Here is a 16,810-nt window from a genome sequence, read left to right as displayed (position 1 = left end):
CGCTCCAAGCTAATGGGACCCGATTTTTTGAGGGGTGACATTCTTGATCCGTTGCTGTAGTCAAGTCTGCTTTGTTTATTTTTCTAAATATCTAGTGATGGCGGCATTATTTTTTTTGTTGTTGCTAGGCAACATCCAGGACGGTGACCACCCCAGCATTCTACCCACGCATTTTGCACAGTTTGTCACTGGGGACTTCTATATACACGAGGGAAGGTTTGTTTTACCATACTTTGTCTCCGACACCTCCTCTAGCATCCCTGTCTCCTGTGAGGAGGCGGCCATTTGTGTAGGGTCATGTTCAATGGGAGCATGCACCACAAGACTGTAGACAAGTATCTGCAGGTCCAGGCAGAGAAGAAGCAATAGCCCATACCTCCCAACATTACTCTCACCTGTGGTTAAACACCTTTCTTAGCAAGGAACCTGCTCAAAACAGGTGATGGTAATCATACATTCAGAGGGAAGTCCAGGAACAGAGCATTGTGTCCCTCCTGGAGAGTGTCATGTTGGGAGGTATGATAACCCCCGCAAGACCCCCGCTACCTAGCACCTCCAAGCCCCTGTGGGGTCTGCGGGAGGCCGGGAGCTATTTCTACGCCATTGTCTGGTTGGCTGGCTCCCATTTTCAGTCTCAGTCACTGTAAACGGTGACTTGCAGCAGTGGGGTCTGCACCTTCATGTAAGTCTGGTGCGATGCGCGCTTCAGGGGCCACAGAGCAGGCTGTCATTTTACGGAATCAGAAACACATTAATACCCACTGTCAAGAACCTCAGGTGAATGCGGGGAGATGGCGCCTTAGAAGTTCAACACCTGCCGTTACGGTTAACAAGGACGTCAGAGCCATCCTTAATGTTGTGCTGGTCGGACTGTAATGCTGTCATGTTCCTGCTTCTGTCATTGTGCGGCGCTGCAGACCACTTGTGGCACCATATAAATAAAGTGTAAAGTTGCGTACACATTAGATGATTTTTGCTAACAATAGGCACAATAGCAATATTATATATATATCCCTACATATCGTCCCTATATATATCCCTACCAGAGGCGTAACTATCGTCCCGCAGCCCCCGCCGTGGCGGGGAGGCGCTGAGGGTATGTGGGCGCCGGGGGGGCTGCGGGACGACAGTCACTGTCTGGCTGCCTGTGTGCACCGTCCGGGTCCCAGCTCTCCCGGCTATTGCCGCAGCGCTGCTCTCACTGATACAAAAAGTGACACTTGGAAAATGGCTGCCCCCATACCGCAGACAGTTTTTCGTCTGCTGTATGGGGGCAGCCATTTTCCAAGTGTCACTTTCGTTAGCAGCAATAGCCGGGAGAGCCGGGACCCGGCGTGGACGGATGCGGCCCAAGGTAAAATACACACGCACACAAACACACACAAACATACACACACACACGCTCTCTCCCCTCAATCCCCCCCCCCCGCGCCACGGCTCCCCGCTGCTTGTTTTGTTTTGTTTTTAGGGGGGGGGGGCGCCCCCCTGCATTTTCGGCAGGGGGGCGCACAATTATTAGTTACGCCTCTGATCCCTACATATCGTCTAGAGTTTACACACTTTGGGGGTTATTTATACTTGATTGCTGCTCTGCAATATTGCTGAACCCTGTGATCAGTTAGTCTCCCCGCCAGAGTGAAAACCTGCCCTGCGCAAGGCTGCAAAAATCAGTCGGATCAGTAAATAGCTGCAAATACATTCACAACTCACTCACCATGTAATAATCCCCAGTGTGTGTGTAGCCCAGGACTTACTCAGCGACTGTGATAGAATCAGGCTGATCGAGGGCGGAGCTGTTGTCACATAGCCACTGAAAGCAAAAACAACCCAAAGAAATTTTTTAAATACATAAATAGTAAACGTTTAATTAAGGAAAACATAGGCCCATTAACTGATACTAGTGGAAAAAGTGTTACTGAGGACAAGGGAAAAGCAAAACTGTTAAATGAGTTCTTCTCATCAGTATTTACTAAGGGAGAGCAGACTGTGGAACGAACATTTACCACAAACGGGACAAATAAGCCAGATCTCATTGTGGATTTCACGCCGAAAGAATTAATACTGAGGCTAAGCAAACTCAAAACAAATAAGTCACCAGGGCCAGATGGGATTCATCCGAGGGTATTAATGGAATTAAGGGATGAACTAGCTACCCCCCTACATTATATCTTTAGCAAGTCACTATCGTCAGGTATAGTACCAAAAGATTGGAGAATAGCAGAGGTAGTGCCAATATTCAAAAAAGGAAAAAAGGAAGATCCCGCTAATTACAGACCCGTTAGTTTAACATCAATTGTGGGTAAACTATTTGAAGGATTTTTAAGGGATGGTATCCAGGAATATTTAGATCATCACCTTCTACTCAGTACTAACCAACATGGGTTCGTGAAAAATCGTTCATGCCAAACTAATCTACTAGGGTTCTATGAAGAGGTTAGCAAAAACCTCGATAATGGAAATGCTGTAGATGTGATTTTCCTAGATTTTGCTAAAGCATTTGATACTGTCCCACACAAGAGATTGATTAATAAAATGGAGAACCTAGGATTGGGTGAAAATATCTGCAGATGGGTAGGGAATTGGCTATGTAATAGAGAACAAAGAGTGGTTGTGAATGGTGCCGTATCAGATATGATACCGGTACTAAGTGGCGTGCCCCAGGGTTCGGTTTTGGGGCCCATTTTGTTTAACATTTTTATTAACGATATTGGGATAGGGTTACTCAGCAATGTATCCATCTTTGCGGACGATACAAAACTTAGCAAAGTCATCAAATCACCAGAAGATGTCACCATGCTTCAAAATGATCTTGCAATTCTAGATGAGTGGGCAAAAAAATGGAAGATGAGGTTCAATGTAGATAAATGTAAGGTTATGCACCTTGGGAGACACAACCAGTGTGCAAGTTACAACCTTAGCGGAGAGGAACTGGGTAATTCCATACTTGAAAAGGATCTAGGAGTCCAAATAGACAGCAATCTAGGATGTAGTGCCCATTGTAATGTAGCTACAAAAAAGGCCAACAAAATTCTGGCATGTATTAAGAGGGGAATGGAAACTAGGGACTCAAGGGTAATTATGCCACTATATAAAGCATTGGTGAGACCTCACCTAGAGTACGGAGTACAGTTCTGGGCCCCACACTATAAAAAGGACATCATAGAATTAGAAAAAGTCCAAAGGCGAGCAACAAAGCTTATTAGGGGAATGGAGAATTTAAGCTACGGGGAGAGATTAAGCAATTTGGGACTATTTACATTAGAAAAGAGACGTTTAAGGGGGGACATGCTCAACATGTACAAGTATATCAAGGGCCAATATAAGGAACTGTCACACACCCTATTTTCTACTAGAAAGGAATCTAGGACGCGAGGGCATGAGTATAGATTAGAAGAAAAAAGATTTCATTCAGCTAGTAGAAAGAATTTCTTTACGGTCAGAACAGTCAAACTCTGGAACTCTCTTCCCAGAGAGGTGGTAACGGCTGGCTTATTAAATGCGTTCAAGGCAAAGTTGGACAAACATTTACTGGAGAAAAACATCCATGGGTACAAATAAGAAATATAATTTGTCTGTAAAATACCAGAACCAACCAAATCAGCAATGGATATCTATACCAGGTTGAACTAGATGGACGCAAGTCTTTTTTCAGCCTTACCTACTATGTAACTATGTAACATGACTTCCCCTCATACACCTGGCCACGCCTGCGTATTCCCTGACACTCCCAGATAACAGCCGCTCACCATGTAATGATTCCCCAGTGTGTGCAGTCTGTGCGTAGCCCAGGACTTACTCAGCGGCTGTGATAGAATCAGGCTGATCGGGGGCGGAGCTGACATCACATGACTTCCCCTCACACACCTGGCCACACCTGCATTATCCCTGACACTCCCAGATATCAGCCGCTCACCATGTAATGATTCCCCAGTGTGTGCAGTCTGTGCGTAGCCCAGGACTTACTCAGCGGCTGCGATAGAATCAGGCTGATCGGGGGTGGAGCTGAGGTCACATGACTTCCCCTCACACACCTGGCCACACCTGCATATTACCTGACACTCCCAGGTAACAGCTGCTCACCATGTAATGATTCCCCAGTGTGTGCAGTGTGTGTGTAGCCCAGGACATACTCAGCAGCTGTGATAGAATCAGGCTGATCGGGGGCGGAGCTGACGTCACATCACTTCCTCTCATACACCTGGCCACACCTGCATTATCCCTGACACTCCCAGATATCAGCCGCTCACCATGTAATGATTCCCCAGTGTGTGCAGTGTGTGCGTAGCCCAGGGCTTACTCAGCGGCTGTGATAGAATCAGGCTGATCAGGGGCGGAGCTGACATCACATGACTTCCCCTCACACACCTGGCCACGCCTGCATATTACCTGACACTCCCAGATAACAGCCGCTCCCCATGTAATGATTCCCCAGTGTGTGCAGTGTGTGCGTAGCCCAGGACTTACTCAGCGGCTGTGATAGAATCAGGCTGATTGGGGGCGGAGCTGATGTCACATGACTTCCACTCACACACCTGGCCACACCTGCATTATCCCTGACACTCCCAGATTGCAGCCGCTCACCATGTAATGATTTCCCAGTGTGTGCGTAGCCCAGGACTTACTCAGCGGCTGTAATAGAATCAGGCTGATTGGGGGCGGAGCTGACATCACATGACTTTCCCTCACACACCTGGCCACGCCTGCATATTACCTTACACTCCCAGATAACAGCCGCTCTCCATGTAATGATTCCCCAGTGTGTGCAGTGTGTGTGTAGCCCAGGACTTACTCAGCGGCTGTGATAGAATCAGGCTGATCGGGGGCGGAGCTGATGTCACATGACTTCCCCTCACACACCTGGCCACGCCTGCGTATTACCTGAAACTCCCAGATAACAGCCGCTCACCATGTAATGATTCCCCAGTGTGTGCAGTGTGTGCGTAGCCCAGGACTTACTCAGCGGCTGTGATAGAATCAAGCTGATCGGGGGCGGAGCTGATGTCACATGACTTCCCCTCACACACCTGGCCACGCCTGCGTATTACCTGACACTCCCAGATAACAGCCGCTCACCATGTAATGATTCCCCAGGGTGTGCAGTCTGTGCGTAGCCCAGGACTTACTCAGCGGCTGTGATAGAATCAGGCTGATTGGGGTGAAGCTGACATCACATGACTTCCTTGCAAACATGTCGGCACACCTACTGTTGACACTCCCATGTATGTCCAGTTTCCACCATCAAACTCTGGCTTCGCTGGAATTTTTGGCTGACAGGCCTACAGACCATGGTACGATCCATATGCACGCACAGTCAATAATAGGCTGCCTTGTGAATTCTCCGGACATCGATCAGGTCTGAATAGACCTCCTATATCATTAACGATGCGTGCTCCAACAAGTCGTTAATGAACCCCTCTGTGTTATATAGATGCAGTGAAATCCTGACTATGGGCCTGATTCAGCTTCATGTGCATTCTGCAACAATCTTAGATCGATCGTGTTCTTTGCCGATCTGTTTATACACGCCAGTGCGCGAGCCTGAAGCTGCGTCCGCAGTCTAAGGTGCAACGGGGTGCGGCAACCCTTACAGGGATGTGGTCCTGACACGCCTGCAATTTTTTTCTTTTCTTTTGTTAGTGCAATCTCTATCCCTCTTTTATTTGTCCTGCACATTTCGGAAATTATCTTAATGAGGTGTTTATTATTATTAGTATTTATAAAAAATAAAAAAGTCTAACTTACAAATAACGTGTGTTTACGGTAACGTGCTTTCCCGCCTCGCAGTGCTTCCGTGCAGTTAAAGCATAGTAAGTGTGGCTGCAGCTTTAATAAGGGATCATTGGATTAATTAAAGCGTGCCGTTCCCCATATGCCCATTGTCTTTTGTTGGGAACAGATCTGCTGAGGGCCTGGCCATGCGCACCATTCATTTGTTTAATTCTGTCACTATTGTTTTTAAAAAACCTGTCTTTAAATCGTCACTATAATGGGCTCCGCTCAGACACGCTCCAGGGACCCCGGCGATGCGCTGACATCAGCTGCCCGAGCATCGTGGGTAACCAGCACATTAACATGGAGCTAAGCACACAAGACTGCGGGCGGCGGGCCCCGGCCTCCCCTATCCTGGTGACAGGCTGAAGAGGTCAAGTGGCTGCGGCTTTATCAGGTAAACATCTGGTGTCACTGTTAACCCCTTGTTACCAGAATATGATGGGAATCGCTTGGATAAAAGTTTCTGACATTAATGTCACCGCGCTGACTGGGCTGCGGCAGATGTCAGAGAAAACTTGGCACGTACAGTATGGGGCCTATAGATATATTATGGTGCCTGTATATACAGTATGGGGCCTATACATACGTTATGGTGCCCGTATATACAGTATGGGGCCTATAGGTCTGTTATGGTGCCTGTATATACAGTAAGGGGTCTATAGATATATTATGGTGCCTGTATATACAGTATGGGGCCTATAGATACGTTATGGTGCTTATATGTACAGTACGGAACAGTATGGGACATATATATAAAGTACTGGGCCTGCATATACAGTATGGGGCCTATAGATACCGTACGAGGCCTAAAGATATGTTATGGTGCCTGTATATACAGTACAGGGCCTATAGATATGTTATGGTGCCTGTATATACAGTACAGGGCCTATAGATATGTTATGGTGCCTGTATATACAGTACGAGGCCTAAAGATATGTTATGGTGCCTGTATATATACAGTTCAGGGCCTATAGATATGTTATGGTGCCTGTATACACAGTACGGGGCCAATAGGTATGTTATGGTGCCTGTATATACAGTACAGGGCCTATAGATATGTTATGGTGCCTGTATATACAGTACAGGGCCTATAGATATGTTATGGTGCCTGTATACCCAGTACGGGGCCAATAGATATGTTATGGTGCCTGTATACACAGTACGGGGCCTATAGATATGTTATGGTGCCTGTAAATACAGTATAGGGCTTATAGATATGTTATGGTGCTTGTATGTACATTACAGAACAGTATGGGACATATATATAAAGTATGGGGCCTGTATATACAGTATGGGGCCTATAGATACCGAACAAGGCCTATAGATGTGTTATGGTGCCTGTATATACAGTATGGGACCTATAGATATGTTATGGTCCCTGTATATACAGTACAGGGTCTATAGATATGTTATGGTGCCTGTATACACAGTACGGTACGTATAGATATGTTATAGTGCCTGGATATACAGTATGGGGTCTATAGATATGTTATGGTGCCTGTATACACAGTACGTATAGATATGTTATGGTGCCTGTATATACAGTATGGGGCCTATACATATGTTATGATGCCTGTATGTACAGTATGGGGCCTATACATATGTTATGGTGCCTGTATAAACAGTATGGGGCCTATACATACAGCACAGGGCATGTATATACAGTATGGAACAGTATGGGATATGTTATGGTGTCCGTATATATAGTATGGGGCCTATACATATGTTATGGTGCCTGTATATACACAGTACAGGGCCTGTACATATGTTATGGTGCCTGTATATACAGTATGGGCCCTATAAATATGTTATGGGGCCTATACATACAGTACATGGTCTATACATACAGTCCGGGGCCTTTACATACAGTATGGGGCCTATAGATACCGTACGAGGCCTAAAGATATGTTATGGTGCCTGTATATACAGTACAGGGCCTATACATATGTTATGTTGCCTGTATATACAGTATGGGGCCTATACATATGTTATGGTGCCTGTATATACATTATGGGGCCTATAGATATGTTATGCTGCCTGTATATACAGTATTCGGACTATACATAAGTTATGGTGCCCGTATATACAGTATGGGGCCTATAGATATGTTATGGTGCCTGTATATACAGTATGGGGCCTATAGATATGTTATGGTGCCTGTATATACAGTATGGGGCCTATACATATGTTATGGTGCCTGTATATACAGTATGGGGCCTAGACATATGTTATGTTGCCTGTATATACAGTATGCGGACTATACATACGTTATGGTGCCCGTATATACAGTATGGGGCCTATAGATATATTATGGTGCTGTATATACAGTATGGGGCCTATACATATGTTAAGGTGCCTGTATATACATTATGGGGCCTATAGATATGTTATGGTGCCTTTATATACAGTATGGGGCCTAGACATATGTTATGGTGCCTGTATATACAGTATGGGGCCTATACATATGTTATGGTGCCTGTACATACAGTATGGGGTCTATACATATGTTATGGTGCCTGTATATACAATATGGGCCTTATACATATGTTATGGTGCCTGTATATACAGTATGGGGCCTATACATATGTTATTTTGCCTGTATATACAGTATGGGGCCTATACATATGTCATAGTTACCGACTTTTGAGCTGCCCTCTCCGGGAGAGGGCAGCCAGCTCTGTCAGGCAGGGGGGCGGGGCCATTTCCAGGACTGGAAAAAGAGGCGGTCCGGGGGCATGGCCACACAGATGATGCCCTGTTGGGGGCATGTCTACAGCGTCACGGCATTTTAGCCCCGCCCCCCGCCGTGCAATGCCGGTATTTCAGTCATTGCACTGCGGGGGGCGGGGCTAAATTGCCGCGATCGCGGCATTTTACCTGCGGACCCCCCGCCAAGGGACACATCGCGGGAGCTGGGGAGGATATGCGGGAGGATTGCCACCCTTTCCGGGGGACCGGGAGGGGGACCTGATTTCCGTGACCCTCCCGGCCATTCCGGGAGGGTAGGCAACCCTGACATATGTTATGGTGCCTGTATATACATTATGGGGCCTATAGATATGTTATGGTGCCTGTATATACAGTATAGGGCCTATACATACGTTATGGTGCCCGTATATACAGTATGGGGCCTATAGATATGTTATAGTGCCTGTATATACAGTATGGGGCCTATAGATATGTTATGGTGCCTGTATATACAGTATGGGGCCTATAGATATGTTATGGTGCCTGTATATACATTATGGGGCCTATACATATGTTATGGTGCCTGTATTTACAGCATGTGGCCTGTATATACAGTATGGGGCCTATAGATATGTTATGGTGCCTGTATATACAGTATGGGGCCTAGACATATGTTATGTTGCCTGTATATACAGTATGCGGACTATACATACGTTATGGTGCCCGTATATACATTATGGGGCCTATAGATATGTTATGGTGCCTTTATATACAGTATGGGGCCTAGACATATGTTATAGTGCCTGTATATACAGTATGGGGCCTATACATATGTTATGGTGCCTTTATATACAGTATGGGGCCTAGACATATGTTATGGTGCCTGTATATACAATATGGGCCTTATACATATGTTATGGTGCCTGTACATACAGTATGGGGTCTATACATATGTTATGGTGCCTGTATATACAATATGGGCCTTATACATATGTTATGGTGCCTGTATATACAGTATGGGGCCTATACATATGTTATGTTGCCTGTATATACAGTATGGGGCCTATACATATGTCATAGTTACCGACTTTTGAGCTGCCCTCTCCGGGAGAGGGCAGCCAGCTCTGTCAGGCAGGGGGGCGGGGCCATTTCCAGGACTGGAAAAAGAGGCGGTCCGGGGGCGTGGCCACACAGATGATGCCCTGTTGGGGGCATGTCTACAGCGTCACGGCATTTTAGTCCCGCCCCCCACCGTGCAATGCCGGTATTTCAGTCATTGCACTGCGGGGGGCGGGGCTAAATTGCCGCGATCGCTGCATTTTACCTGCGGACCCCCCGCCAAGGGACACATCGCGGGAGCTGGGGAGGATATGCGGGAGGATTGCCACCCTTTCAAGGGGACCGGGAGGGCGACCTGATTTTTCCCTGCCGGCCATTCCGGGAGGGTAGGCAACCCTGACATATGTTATGGTGCCTTTATATACATTATGGGGCCTATAGATATGTTATGGTGCCTGTATATACAGTATAGGGCCTATACATACGTTATGGTGCCCGTATATACAGTATGGGGCCTATAGATATGTTATAGTGCCTGTATATACAGTATGGGGCCTATAGATATGTTATGGTGCCTGTATATACAGTATGGGGCCTATAGATATGTTATGGTGCCTGTATGTGACATGAGGGAGATTGCTAGACTAATGAGGGAGAGAGGGAGATTGCTGCTATTTCAGGGAGTCTCCTGCAGAATGCAGGAGGGAAGGTAACTATGCTGTAACAGTGTAATGTGGGCTAGGTGACATGAGGGAGATTGCTGGACTAATGAGGGAGAGAGGGAGATTGCTGCTATGTCAGGGAGTCTCCTGCAGAATGCAGGAGGGGAGGTAACTAAGATGTAACAGTGTAATGTGGGCTAGGTGACATAAGGGAGATTGCTAGACTAATGAGGGAGAGAGGGAGATTGCTGCTATTTCAGGGAGTCTCCTGCAGAATGCAGGAGGGTAGGCAACTATGCTATACAGTATGGGCCTTATACATTTGTTATGGTGCCTGTATATACAGTATGGGGCCTATATATATATATATATATATATATATATATATATATATATATATATATATATATATATTTTATGTTGCCTGTATATACAGTATGGGGCATATATTTATATATATTATGTTGCCTGTATATACAGTATGGGACCTATAGATATGTTTTGGTGCCTGTATATACAGTATGGGGCCTATAGAGATGTTATGTTGCCTGTATAGTATGGGCCTATACATATGTTATGGTGCCTGTATATACAGTATGGGGCCTATACATATGTTATGGTGCCTGTATATACAGTATGGGGCCTATACATATGTTATGTTGCCTGTATGTACAGTATGGGGCCTATACATATGTTATGGTGCCTGTATATACAGTATGGGGCCTATACATATGTTATGTTGCCTGTATATACAGTATGGGGCATTATACATATGTTTTGGTGCCTGTATATACAGTATGGGACCTATAGATATGTTATGGTGCCTGTATATACAGTAAGGGGTCTATACATATGTTATGGTGCCTGTATATACAGTATGGGCCTATACATATGTTATGGTACCTGTATGTACAGTATGGGGCCTTATACATATGTTATGTTGCCTGTATGTACAGTATGGGGCCTATACATATGTTATGGTACCTGTATGTACAGTATGGGGCCTTATACATATGTTATGGTGCCTGTATATACAGTTTGGGGCCTATAAGGCGCCTATTGAATTATGTTGTTGCTATTCATACCATTACTTAACACTTATGCCTAGAAATAAATGACACAAACACCTTATCTACAAATAACGACACTGACACCAACTCCGTAAGGTTAAAAGGTCATAGTTGTTTATTTAAGTGGTATGACCCCTATTTGTATAAGGGATGGCAAAGAAAGCGCTAGAGACCAGCCCACTCCCGGGTGTCGCCATGGTAGCGACCTTAGCGCCCCCAATGGCCACACCCCTTCTTGTGGGTACAGCCTGCGCTGTGACGGACATACCGCCCCCTTCTATTGCATGACGTGGCCTTCCATGAAGGACCAATGCCCCCAGCCGGAGCTAGGGACTCGCCCTCCTTCTTGGCAAAGGGGGGGCAATACCGCACAGAGACCACCTGACACCCCACCTGCTTGCTAGTCGAGAGCGCCTTCTCGCCGATTGTTAACTATAGCTATGGAAATAGAGTACCGAATTTGGTGAAAAGGCTTGATGCCAGGTAGCACAGAGAAAAAGGGTAGGGAGGGTGGGGATCCAGCTTCAAAGAGGCTCACTTCCTGTCTCTTGCCTACTGATATAACCTCACTGGCTGCCGCCCCCCCCCCCCCCCCCGCTACCTGATTGGCCAGAACTAACTGCCACTCACTGCTATTTCCATAGGGCTACACACAGCTGCTATATCTGCTCTTGCTTATGGACAACAAATTCACAGGCTCTTATATTCTCTCCAGCCTATGCGGCCCTCGCTCTGTCTAAATATGTTATGGTGCCTGTATATACAGTATGGGGCCTATGCATACAGTATGGGGCCTATAGATATGTTATGGTGCCTGTGTATACAGTACGGGGCCTATACATACAGTATGTGGTCTATACATACAGTACGGGACCTATACATACAGTATGGGGCCTATATATTCAGTATGGGGCCTATACATACAGTATGGGGCCTATACATACAGGACAGGGTCTATACATACATTATGTGGCCTATATATACAGTATGGGTTCTATACATGCAGTACAGGGTATATACATACAGTATGGGGCCTATACATAGAGTACGGGGTCTATACATACAGTATGGGGTCTATACATACAGTACAGTGTCTATACATACAGTATCGAGTCTATAAATACAGTACAGGGTCTATACATACAGTATGGGGCCTATATATACAGTATGGGTTCTATATATACAGTACAGGGTCTGTACATTCAGTACAGGGTCTATACATACAGTTTGGTGCCTATACATACAGTAGGGGGCCTATACATACACTACGGGGTCTATACATACAGTTTGGGGCCTATACATACAGTATGGGCCCTATACATACAGTACAGGGTCTATACATACAGTACAAGGTCTCTACATACAGTACAGGGTCTATACATACTGTTTGGGGCCTATACATACAGTATGGGGTCTATACATACAGTACAGGGCCTATATATATATATATATATATATATATATAATGGGACCTATACATACAGTAAAGGACCTATACATACAGTACGAGGGCTATACATACAGTATGGGGCCTATACATACAGTACAGGACACATATATATATATATATGTGTGTACAGTATGGGGCCTATACATACAGTAAGGGGTCTATACATACAGTATGGGGTCTATACATACAGTACAGGGTCTATACATACAGTTTGGGGCCTATACGTACAGTACAGGGTCTAGACATACAGTATGGGGCCTATATATACAGTATGGGGCCTATATATACAGTATGGGGCCTATACATACAGTATGGGGTCTATACATACAGTACAGGGCCTATATATACAGTACAGGGCCTTTATATACAGTATGGGGCATATATATATATATATATATACACACACACACACACACACACACACAATATGGGGCCTATACATACAGTAAGGGGTCTATACATGCAGTACAGGGCCTATATATACAGTATGGGGCCTATACATACAGTACAGGGTTCTATACATACAGTACAGGGCCTATATATACACAGTATGGGGCCTATATATACAGTACGGGGTCTATAAATACAGTACGGGGCCTATATGTACAGGGTCTATACATACAGTACAGGGCCTATACATACAGTATGGGCTCTATACATACAGTACAGGGCCTATATATACAGTATGGGGCCTATACATACAGTACGGGGCCTATACATACAGTACATACAGTTTGGTGCCTATACATACAGTATGGGGCCTATACATACACTACGGGGTCTATACATACAGTTTGGGGCCTATACATACAGTATGGGCCCTATAAATACAGTACAGGGTCTATACATACAGTACAAGGTCTCTACATACAGTACAGGGTCTATACATACTGTTTGGGGCCTATACATACAGTACGGGGTCTATACATACAGTACAGGGCCTATATATACATATATATTTTATGGGACCTATACATACAGTTAAGGACCTATACATACAGTACGAGGGCTATACATACAGTATGGGGCCTATACATACAGTACAGGAAATATATATATATGTACAGTATGGGGCCTATACATACAGTAAGGGGTCTATACATACAGTATGGGGTCTATACATACAGTACAGGGCCTATACATACAGTATGGGCTCTATACATACAGTACAGGGCCTATACATACAGTATGGGGCCTATACATACAGTACGGGGCCTATACGTACAGTACGGGGGCCTATACATACAGTATGGGGACCTATATATACAGTACAGGGCCTATACATACAGTACAGGGTCTATACATACAGTACAGGGTCTATACATACAGTACGGGGCCTATACATACAGTACGGGGTCTATACATACAGTACGGGGCCTATACATACAGCATAACTCCCAACTTTGGTAGCTTGGCATGCAGGACGCTCCTGCCGCCGAAATTTTCAGGGGCGTGGCCTAATTTGGGGGCGTGGCCTGTACTCGTGGCTCCCCCGCGAGGCCACGCCCCCATTTTGCCGCTATGAGGGCATGACCCAGAGGCTCTGTGAGCCTCTAGCCATGCCCCCAGACCCCTGGCTGCGGGAATAGACGCTGTGCGCATGCGCAGCGTTTATTCCCCGCTGCTTAGCAGCTGACGGGGGGACTCCCAACAGCCCCCCCACACCGCGGGACACTGCCGCCCGCGGGTGGGACAGCGGGACAGGCCCTGACAATCGGGACTGTCCCGATAAAATCGGGACTGTTGGGAGGTATGCATACAGTATGGGCTCTATACATACAGTACAGGGCCTATATATACAGTATGGGGCATATATATATATATGTAATACCCTGGTACTGCAAGAGTTAATACTATTTAGTTTTATCATAGCTAGGTCTATTTCCTGTGCACTGATTGGGAGAAGTTTGGGGATCAGGCAGTGATCACATGCAAGCCTCCTGCAGAGGGGGAAGACAGGAAGTGTATGTTAGAAGGTAGCAGATTCAGCACAGGTTTGGGGTGAACAGTGAAGGGGAGAAGGTGCATGGATGTTTGCTGGGGCCATGGAATGGCTAACTGTCATTTCCATGGTCCCCAGCTTTGGAATCAGCAGTCATGAGTTGCACCCCTTCTATGGAGAGAGCAGCAGCACCTGTGGGTGCTTTTCTGCAGAGTAACATGAGGAGAATGCAGACCCTCACAGCATGTGTGGGGAGTGCTGCCAGTCCCAGCAAGGCACCTGACAGAGAGAGAGAGATCGCAGTGTGAGAGCAGCAGTACACAGAGTCCAGTGAGAGGGTGATGCCCACTTGTAGAGGTGCCCTAGAAGAGTGCCAGTCTCAGGAGAGGACGTATCTGGGTGAGTGGTCGAAGCCACGCGGCATGCTGAGTAGCCCCCCATTGACAAGAGTCCTTGTTATGTATGAGAGACAGTAACCTGTGATGTGTAGCACTACTGGTCCCAGGATGCCCTGGTATGAACTGCTGTTCGCCATATTTATGTTGCTGCAATGAAGTGATGTGCTGGAGGAGGTGCCTTGATGGAACTGATGGAACCGATATGATTAATGTGCTGGAGGAGATGGAATGATAAGTGACCTGATGTAACCATTATGCTTTGTGCTGGAGGAGAGTGTTCAGAAGTTTTCCCTGCTTCATCCCTGCTATTTGTTCAATAAACTGTTTATTGCTGTTTTATGAGATGGCCTGGCACCCAATTCTTTCTGCGCTGCACTGACACCTGTAGTCCACCTGTAGTACCTGTGCCTTACCCATGACCAGCCGGAGGAAAGTAATGTGATGCACTATACACAGTGACTGCAGGTATTCATTCCTAGTGCCAGTGGGGTTTTACATATATATATATATATATATATATATATATATATATATATATATATATATATATATGTGTGTGTGTGTGTGTGTGTATATATATATATATATATATATATATATATACACGCACAGTATGTGGTTTACGCATACAGTACAGGGTCTATACATACAGTACATGGCCTATACATACAGTACAGGGTCTATACATACAGTACAGGGTCTATACATACAGTACAGGGTTCTATACATACAGTACAGTGTCTTTACATACAGTACAGGGTCTATACATACAGTACGGGGCCTATACATACAGTACGGGGCCTATACATACAGTACAGTGTCTTTACATACAGTACAGGGTCTATACATACAGTATGGGGCCTATACATACAGTACAGTGTCTTTACATACAGTACAGGGTCTATACATACAGTACAGGGTCTATACATACAGTACAGGGTTCTATACATACAGTACAGGGCCTACACATATGAAGGGCCTACAGTATGAAGCCTATACATACAGTACAGTGTCACCACACCTTTAACAATCCCTACCCTGTCTTCTAATATACTCTGTCTAAAACATTGTCCGTGGTGGCACACCCCTGCATCCCTAAGTGTTACCCAAACAATACCAGTACTTGCAGGGGGCCTATATCATATTACCCTATACTTCTATACTATAATCTTGTGCGATTGAACTCACCAAAAAAAACGTATCCCTCCTCTCTTTTGTGGAAGTCTAGTTGTACACACGCCATTTTAGGATAGTATGGCCGCCATTTTGGTTCGCAGAGTTGCGCAAATAAAGTTTCCATACCCGAGTATGTGTGACAAAGTGGACCAGAAGAGTAGCCATACTATCACACATAAATTCATAAATACATACTGATACTAAGTAAAATGTAGTTAAAGGTTTAGAACGCCACACATAGCTTAGTTAGCCCTGCATACATCTGTCTGTATCATGTTTAGTACCGTTCCGTTCCGTTCATTATGCGCAGTATTCCGGTCATTGCGAAGATTTCGCAATATACACGGCCCGATAGTTATGGACATAATCCATATTCCAGAGACAGTTTCTGTTGAAAGTATGTAACAAAGGAATCTGGATGAAACTGGTTCTTATCACTGCTGACGCCGAAACCATCAAACAAAGGACTCTTAAAGTTCACTCCCCTGCACCTAGTCAAACCAGTTGTATCATCTTACCCCCAATCACAGTGGACCTGACATACGATCTCTGACCAATGGAAATGGCCTTTGACCTCCCCCTTCTGACCCTAT

General features: G+C 45.5%; 1 protein-coding gene across 4 annotated transcripts in view; it reads left to right on the top strand.

The window, feature by feature from the left end:
- The window catches only part of CPO (carboxypeptidase O), a 104,130-nt gene that overhangs the window by 38,807 nt on the left and 48,513 nt on the right, over nucleotides 1–16,810 (top strand). Inside the window, exon 1 of one of the 4 annotated variants that reach the window (XM_083154214.1) lies at nucleotides 5,886–6,166. The exons of the other annotated variants lie outside the window; for them this stretch is intronic. The gene's annotated coding sequence lies outside the window, so the exon portion shown is untranslated. Of the gene's footprint in view, nucleotides 1–5,885; nucleotides 6,167–16,810 lie in introns of those variants that run through there. 4 annotated transcript variants of the gene reach the window in all.

This window comes from Crinia signifera, chromosome 7 (assembly GCF_055691185.1).
Source record: "Crinia signifera chromosome 7, ASM5569118v1, whole genome shotgun sequence".
In the NCBI taxonomy this organism is placed as follows: Eukaryota; Metazoa; Chordata; class Amphibia; order Anura; family Myobatrachidae; genus Crinia; species Crinia signifera.
This window is presented reverse-complemented; position numbering and strand designations above follow the sequence as displayed.